The following is a 9,442-nucleotide window of genomic DNA, read 5'->3' on the forward strand; positions in this document are numbered from 1 at the left end:
ACCAACTTAACTGCATTTGATTAAGAATGTGCTCCTTAAGATACTGATACTTGTGAATATCATGAGGCCTGCTTTACTGCCTTGTAGCTGATCAGTTTTTGTGAATATGCTATGTTTATTTGAAAATGGTATACTTTCCGTGTGCTTCGAAGGCTCAGCCATCTGACTTTTGAGCTCAGTTTTCAGTCTTAATCTCAGGAGGATGAGTTCAAGCCCTGTGCTGAGCTCCTTGCTGGGTATGGAGGGTATTTAAAAAAAAAAAAAAGAAAGAAAAGGAAAAAAAAGAAAAGAAAATAATATACTTTCTACATTTGTTCGTTGCCATGTTCCATCAATATTCATTATATCAGAAAGAGATTATGTTGAGTGAAATAAGTCAAGCAGAGAGAGTCAATTATCGCATGGTTTCCCTTATTTGTGGAGCATAAGGAAGAACACGGAGGACATGGGGAGATGGAGGGGAGGAGGGAGTTGGGGGAAACTGGAGGGGGAGATAAACCATGAGAGACTGTGGACTCTGAGAAACAAACTGAGGGTTTTGGAGGGGAGGAGGGTGGGAGGTTGGGTGACCCTGGTGGTGGGTATTATGGAGGGCACATATTGCACGGAGCACTGGGTGTGGTGCATATACAATGGATTCTGGAACACTGAAAAAAAATTTAAAAATAAATACAAATTTTAAAAGTATTCATTATATCAAGATTTTGTTTAGTTAAAATCTTCTATATCTCTACTAATTTTTAACAGCTTGTTAATATCCCTGACTCAGATTAGTTCTTTTTTCCTGGCATTTCTACAGTATTAAGTAACTGTAATGCTTTTATTAAGTATATTCATATTTATAGTTAATCTCACTTTAATTCTTAACAGTACTCCTTGAAGTATTTGTTCTACATGAACATAAATGTACTATCAACATCTTTAATATTTTTTATTTTTGCATTTTTTAAATTTCAAATTCTAAGTGTTTTTATGGTAAGTTTTAGGACCTAAACTTACCCCCTTGCAAAAAAGCATATAACTATTTTTCATTTGAGTTAAATAATAATTTGTTACCTGGATCTTCTATTCATTTTAAATAGTTGAATTCAAATATATTAGGATCCATTCCTACAATGTATTTTATTTATTTTCTGTTTTATTTTCTATCTGTTTGGTTTTTTGACATTTCTTTTGTTGCTTAGCATGTATGTGTGTTTGGGTGTGTATATGTGTGTGCTGTTGTGTCTTGTCATATTTTAATGTTACTTATACCACTCTAATTCTATTTCATGTTACTATTTTGGATATTATATCCATTTTTTTTTACCTTATGATGTATATTATGTTAAAATGTTAGTAACCTTCTCCACATTATATAAGAAACCCAGAATTTGTTAACTCAAATATTCCTCCTGACATTTTTTTCACTTTAGTTCTACAATGACTTGTAAAGCCAAGTATCAGATACAATGATTGTTTCATACACACAAAAACAGTTTTGATTTACCAACATGATTATATTTTTTCAACACTAATTCTTCCAGTTGAGACCTTTATTGTAGAATTTTTATTTCTATCTGAAGTTCATTCTTTAGAAGTTTCCTTAGCAATTGTCTACTGTTAATAAATTTCTCAGCTCTTGTTTGTATGAAAATGTTTAATTTTACTTAATTTTTAATTGGTAATTTCATATAGTGTACGATACTAGAATAGCTTTCAAATATTTTGAAGCTATTATTCCATTACTTTTACATATTTTTTGGATTAAGAAAATATACAATGGAGAAAAATTATTTGTATGCCTTTTAACATTCTAGCTATCTTCTTTTACCTGTAGACTCAAGCTATCATCATGTCTCACCTGGTTTCCTATGATAAAATTCTAACTGGTCTCCCTTTACCCTCCCTGCCCACTTTTTTCCCCATAGCACATTATCCATTATAACATAGTAGCTGAATTGATTCCTTTCAAAGTATAAGATAAGTCACTTCCCTTCTTAGAACCCTCCATAGAGCTGTCCTTTTTATGCTGAGTCAAAGCAAAATTATGACAAAGAACCGGCCCCACCTGGCCTGGCTCCATTAACTGTCTGACCCTAAATTCCCTTTATTCTCTCTTTTGCTAACTTGGCTCCAGGCACACTGGCCTTCCTGCTGTTCCTTTACCAAGGAGGATATACTCCAAGCTTAGTGTGTTTTTACTCATTTTTACTTCTTCATAGAAAAAAAAATTTCCAGATATTCATTGTTTAACTCCTTCATTGCATTCAAGATTTTCCTCAGATGTTCATTTCAGACTACTGTCTTCACAACCTCATTTGAAATGACAAGCCTTCCCCTTAGCACTCCCAGTGGACCTGACTCTGCCTTAATGTTATAATACTAATAGCCTTATAAAAATACAATGCCCTCATTCATGGTGCATATTATTTATTTTCTACTCTCTCTTTCTACAATGTAAGCTCCCTGAGGGCAAATTTTATCAATTTGATAATGTTGCCCTGTGTCTTAAGCAATGCCTGGCATGTAGGATGTGGTTATTAATTTGTTGAATAAATTTATGAATGTCGGGATACAACTTTTATCTGTTTTTTGTTTGTTTGTTTGTTTGTTTGTTTTTTCCACAATTAGAGCCACTCAAGGTATTTCACTACAACACTGAATTTTGAATCACGGCCAAAAAAATTCCCATCAACAAACTCTTCCCCTCATCGCTTCTCGGTCTTTTGGCTAAGATCAAGTGTAGTATCTGTTCTTATCATTTTAACAAACTCTTTCCTTATCACTTTATATCCCCTCAACCCTCCAATCCAATACCATCAAAATACAGTTTCAGTTCTTTAGGCTAAACATTAGCCGGGTCCTGCACTTCCTTTAGTGTGTAAGGTATGTGTTTCTAGAAAAGGAATTGCTCTTTTCTGCATGGCCTTCAGTTAAAACTGCTGGCTGGGAACAGATAGAAGTAGTGTTGGTGGAGGAGAGGAGGAAAGTAAACACCTTGAAATAGCTTGGCTTTATATTTTTCCTGGCATGAGTTGTCTGTTTTCCTCTACAAAGGCAGCGGGGACCACTTCTGCTAGCTAGTAACATTCAGGTGAATTTGGGGATTCAAATGCTTTTGATCATTGCCATGCTGTGTTTCAGTGACCTACGGGTCCCCTATGAAGGCTCTGACTTACACATAGGAGGATATTTTGACTGAAAATTTTGTCTCATTTGCAGTTCTGTCACCCTCATTATCAGTTTCTAAGCATGATTTTTGGCAAAGTCAGCCCCACAGCTGCAGGAGATGCGCATCTCCTTTAATGCTGTCATTGAGGCTCTCTGGCATTCAGAGCACTCTGTTACTGGGCAACCAACTGTCTTTTGCTTGGTTTTTTTTTTTTTTAAACAAAGTTTTAATATGTTCAGAAGACATATCTGAAAAAAAAAAAGAGAATTAAGAAGGAAGGGGACTGGAGACAAAGAAGAGAAAGATGAAAAATTAGAAATGCTATACAGAACTGGCCACGGCTTCTTAACAAGTGCCTTCCAAGAAGCTTCTTTGGATAGGCATGAAAGAGTTTTCTTTGTGTTAGAACATACTGATAGGAAAGGGGAAGATTTTGTCTGCTAGTTCCGTCTCATCCATTGTCCATGTGGTATACACATTTCAAGGTCGCTCTGCAGCATCTCATAATATAAGTCTTTTGGAATGCAAGGAGAATATCCAATTGGAAAAAAAAATCCCACTCTCATGTTCCTTAATTTTCCTCTATTTTAGGTTTCGTCATCAGCCTTCTCTAGGAAGACATTAGGAACGCAGAGCATTAGCCTCCCATCCATTGTGTCTAACTGGGTAAGTGTGACGGCTCAGAACTCTCCACATGACATGACTATGTTCAGGGCTCCCTCATCCACATCTGTGATATATGCAGAGGTAGCCCAGGTTTGTATTTTATGGCTTTACAATAAACTATATTTTTTATTCCTAGTCACAGCCTCAGTTTCTAAATGTCTAAATAATGATAGAAAATATTAAGAAAAAGACAATTAATTTGTTCACGAACCAACTGAATCCTTTAACTGGTTCTTCTTTCATGTTATGTGCAGTGATAAAAGGTTGACCCAGAACATGCATAGAGTCTGCCTTCATGGAGGTTGAATGTGGGTGAGCAAGGTAGAGAGAAATCAAATTATCCAACAAAAGAATTACATTTATAACTCTTTTAGATGTTACAAGAGGAAGAGCTCATTGTGATCTCAGTATAAAGACATTTGGTATGTAATAATAACTATGATTTAGTTTTAACTGTGTTTCCAACACTATTCAAAACATTTTATTTTTATTTTTTAAGATCTTAAAAAATATTTTATTTATTTATTTTTAAAGATTTTATTTATTTGTTTGACAGAGAGAGATCACAAGTAGGCAGAGAGGCAGGCAGAGAGAGAGGGGGAAGCAGGCTCCTTGCTGAGCAGAGAGCTTGATCCCAGGACTCTGGGATCATGACCTGAGCCAAAAGCAGAGGCTTTAACCCACTGAGCCACCCAGGTGCCCCTATTCCAAACATTTCAGATGTATTAGCTTTTTTATCCTCAGAACAACCATATATGAAAAAAAAACCTAAAATACAGAAATGTTAATGTATTTACCCAAGGCCACAAAGTGAGTAAGTGGCTTAACTAGAAACAAATTCCATATGTTTGGGGCCAGAGCCTGAGTTCTTAACAACAACCCAATATTGCATTACATCTGGTTGATGGCATCAGTGGAAGTCTTTTTGAAAAATAATGGATCTGAAAGATGAAGAGCAAGTATTTAGTAACAGAATGGGATAATATATTTTAGGCAGTAAAAATATTATGTGTAAAGTCCATTAGAATAGAAGAAAGTAAGGTATTTTAAAAGAACTTGAAGGAAGAACAGCTGGGTTTGAGATATATCAATAGAATATGTTGCAAGATAGAGCTGGGAGATTTAAGCTCCATTAGAGTATCTCTTGAATAATGCACAGCTCTTAAAAGCTTGTTCTTCTAGTTACGGCTTCCAAACCTATGTTTTACTGCTACTTATTTACATCTGTTTTTAACCTCCAAGTAATCGTTACATTACAACCTCCAAATAATCATTATCATTATTGATCTTGGTCAACGTATTTGCTCTCACCCTTTTTTCTCAAGATCCCTAACTGCATTCCACCCCTACATATTTTTTCCATTAATGATATCTTTAAATATTTCCTTCAAATACCAACGGTGGTTATTAAGAACCAAGACCTTATTTTTTAACTTAACCTAGAATGATATTTTAGTACTGTAAACAATTCTAGATTGAATCTCAAAACCTTTACCCCAGACTCATGTGGGCAGTAAAATCCAAGCCATTACTCTGGATCCAGCAACTCCCCAGGGTAGTTGAAGAGTCATTAGCTCATGAGTCAGAGCTATGGTTCTCAGCTCTTTATTTTCTTTTGAAATATGGGAATTTCTTCATCTTTTCTAAATTCCAGGCATGCACTTCAACAGACATTTTTATTATATTTTATCTATGTTATATGTTTTTGAGCATTATAACAAAGCCTAGTGCTTCACATTATAGGCATTGCAATTCTCAGCGATGTGACTTTAGTGAAGCTAAATCATGCCTAAGTAGTTACAACAATGTCACTGAGATTATACTTCCATATAAAAAGATATTGAAAGATGTAACATGTTAACACTTTGATAAATCTTTTCAAAATTCTCTCTCCTAAGATATTAAAATTGGGAATTAGCATGATAAATTCAGGATTATTGAAACTGCTCCTCAAATCCTGCTCCCAAATCCTCCTCTCATCCCTAATTGTAACAAGAACACATTTGATAAAGTTAATTCATGTATCAAGACCCACAAGATGAAGGCTGCCCCATGAGCCTGTCACATGTCACCAAGCTAAATGTAAGTCAGCTTGTACTTACAAAAAAACCACTTCCCTGTCAAGGAAACCTAACATCAAGCACAATCTCTTCAATTTTATTGCCCACCCCATTTCTGAACATTTTTCAGAGTTTGTGAGAAGAATTTTTCTACAGATCTTGCCCCATATGTCCAATTCTCCCCCCCCACCTTTATTGATATATAATTGGCATATAAGATTGTTTAAGTTTAAGATATATATATATATATGTGATATATAGATATATATGTGTATGCGTGTGTGGGTGTTTACTATAGATATAAATTGAAATGATTAACACAATAAGGTTACTTGACATATCCATCATCTCATATGGTTATCTTTCTTTTTCCCCCCATGGTGAGAACTTCTAAAACCTACTTTCTTAGCAACTTTCACATGTACAACACAGGTATTGTTAACTATTGTCACCATGCTGTACATTAAATCCCCCAAACTTATTGATCTTGAAACTGGAAATTTCTACCCTTTAATCAATAAATTATTGTATTGGTTTACTCAATACTGTGTAATTTCTTGGAAGTGATAAAGTAACTGATATACTTTACTTTTACTTTTAGTATTATACTTATCAGATGGAGCTATTTTGAATTTCTCAATAAATGCATTTACAAGTTTATATGAACTATTTGTGACTTATAGTAACTGGGGCCCTATAAAATTATTTTATAAGGTAAATCATGAGGAAAAAAAGGAAGCAAAATAGAAATTATGAGTTCTATGGTGTAAACACTACTTTTTAGAACTAATTAATAAAGATTGGCATAAGATAAAATCATAAAATTGTTATTTTAGGTATTGAGCTATATCGCTTTGAAGTAAAAAGTGCTACCATGTTACCATAAATGGTGAAGTGAATTATTTTGTGTCAAATTCCAACTCCACATTGAAAGAAGTAAGTCATGTTAGCAGAAATCAAATGACACTAAGTACTAAGTTAAATTGTGCCTATCCTTTGACCTTACATTTCTTGTTTCATTATAATAACATGGGGATCTACAGAATTTCCTCTAATCCTATTTAAGAAACTTCTCTAAGGGGATACCTGGGTGGCTCGGTGGGTTAAGCCTCTGCCTTCGGCTCAGGTCATGATCTCAGGGTCCTGGGAGAGAGCCCACATCGGGCTCTCTGCTGGGCAGGGAGCCTGCCTCCTCTCCTCTCTCTCTTTCTCCTTCTCTGCCTACTTGTGATTGCTCTCTCTGTCAAATAAATAAAAGCTTAAAAAAAAAAAAAACTTCTCTTGAAAAATCATCCATATTTGAAGGCATAGTGCCTTCATTTATTTTCCTTTGCTTATATAAGTAATAGGTCATAAGTATTTAATTTTCTCTCAAAGGGACATAATCTTATAGACAATGAAAGTGAAATTTATAAAAATCTCAAAATACCTAAATGTTACACTTTTTTTTTTTTCTGAGAAGTATTTTCTTCTTATTAACATATAATGTATTATTAGCCCCAGGGGTACAGGTCTGTGAATCATCAGACTTACACACTTCACAGCACCCACCATAGTGCACACCATTCCCAATATCCATAACTTAACAACCTTCTCCCTACCCACCCCCCCAACCCTTAGTTTGTTTTGTGAGATTAAGAATCTCTTATGATTTGTCTCCCTCATGATCCCATCTTATTTCACTCTTTCCTTCCCTACACACCAACCCCCCCACGTTGCCTCTCAAACCCCTCATATCAGGGACATTGTATGATAATTGCCTTTCTCTGATTGACTCATTTAGCTCAGCATAATACCCTCTAGTTCCATCCATGTTGTTGCAATTGGCAAGATTTCATTTCTTTTGATGGCTGCATAGTATTCCATTGTATATATGCCACTTTTTCTTTATCCATTCATCTCCTGATGGAAATCTAGGTTTTTTCCCATAGTTTGATTATTGTGGACATTGCTGCTATAAACATACAGGTGCACATGGTCCTTCAGATCACTATATTTGCATCTTTAGGGTAAATACCCAGTAGCGCAATTGCTGAGTCATAGGATAGCTCTATTTTCAACTTTTTGAGGAACCTCCATATTGTTTTTCAGAGTGGCTGCACCAGCTTGCATTCCCACCAACAGTGTAAGAGGGTTCCCCTTTCTCTGCATCCCTCCAGCATCTGTCATTTCCTGACTTGTTAATTTTAGCCATTCTGACTGGTGTGAGGTTGTGTTTCATTGTGGTTTTGATTTGTATTTCTCTGATGCTGAGTGATATGGAACACTTTTTCATGTGTCTTTTGGCCATCTAGATGTCTTCTTTGCAGAAATGCCTGTTCATGTCCTCTGCCCATTTCTTGATTGGATTATTTTTTCTTTGGGTGTTGAGTTTGATAAGTTCCTTATAGATTTTGGATACTAGCCCTTTATCTGATATGTTGTTTGCAAATATCTTCTCCCATTCTGTCAGTTGTCTTTTGGTTTTGTTGACTGTTTTCTTTGCTGTGCAAAAGCCTTTTGATCTTGAAGTCCCAATAGTTCATTTTTGCTCTTGCTTCCCTTGCGTTTGGTGATGTTTCTAGGAAGAAGTTGCTGCAGCTAAGGTCGAGGAGGTTGCTGCCTGCATTCTCCTCAAAGATATTGATGGATTCCTTTCTCACATCAAGGTCTTTCATCCATTTGGAGTCCTATTTTTGTGTGTGGTGTAAGGAAATGGTCCAATTTCATTTTTCTGCATGTGGCTGTCCAATTTTCCCAATACCATTTGTTGAAGAGAGTGTCTTTTTTCCAATGGACATTCTTTCCTAATTCGTCAAAGATTAGTTGACCATAGAGTTGAAGGTCTATTTCTGGGCTCTCCATTTTGTTCCATTGATCTATGTGTCTGTTTTTGTGCCAGTACCATTCTGCCTTGATGATGACAGCTTTGTAATAGAACTTGAAGTCTGGAATTGTGATGTCACCAACTTTGGCTTTCTTTTTCAACAATCCTCTGGCTATTTGAGGTTTTTTCTGGTTCCTTTTAAATTTTAGAATTATTTGTTCCATTTCTTAGAAAAAAATGGATGGGATTTTGATAGGGATTGCATTAAATGTGTATTTTGCTTTAGGTAGTATAGACATTTTCACAATATTTTCTCTTCTAATCCATGAGCACGGAACATTTTTCCATTTCTTTGTGTCTTCCTCAATTTATTTCATGAGTACTTTATCGTTTTCTGAGTACAGATTCTGTGCCTCTTTGGTTAGGTTTATTACATGGTATCTTGTGGTTTGGGGTATAATTGTAAATGGGATTGACTCCTTAACTTCTCTTTCTTCTGTCTTGTTGTGTATGTATAGAAATGTAACTGATTTCTATGCATTGATTTTATATCCTGACACTTTACAGAATTCCTGTACAAGTTCTAGTAGATTTGGAATGGAGTCTTTCAGATTTTTCACATAAAGTATCATACTATCTGTAAAGAGTGATAGTTTGACTTCTTTGCTGATTTGGATGTCTTTAATTTCTTTTTGGTGTCTGATTGCTGAGGCTAGGACTTCTAGTACTACATTGAATTCAGTGTGATAATAGGCA

At 35.3% G+C, this 9,442-nt stretch overlaps 1 non-coding gene across 1 annotated transcript; it reads left to right on the forward strand.

Annotated features, from left to right (window-relative positions):
- Window positions 1-2,692: 2,692 nt before the first annotated feature.
- On the forward strand, window positions 2,693-2,877 carry LOC131815425 (U2 spliceosomal RNA). The gene has a single exon (XR_009347738.1). It is a non-coding gene; the product is annotated as a U2 spliceosomal RNA (small nuclear RNA).
- Window positions 2,878-9,442: the final 6,565 nt, after the last annotated feature.

This window comes from Mustela lutreola, chromosome 14 (genome assembly GCF_030435805.1).
Source record: "Mustela lutreola isolate mMusLut2 chromosome 14, mMusLut2.pri, whole genome shotgun sequence".
In the NCBI taxonomy this organism is placed as follows: Eukaryota; Metazoa; Chordata; class Mammalia; order Carnivora; family Mustelidae; genus Mustela; species Mustela lutreola.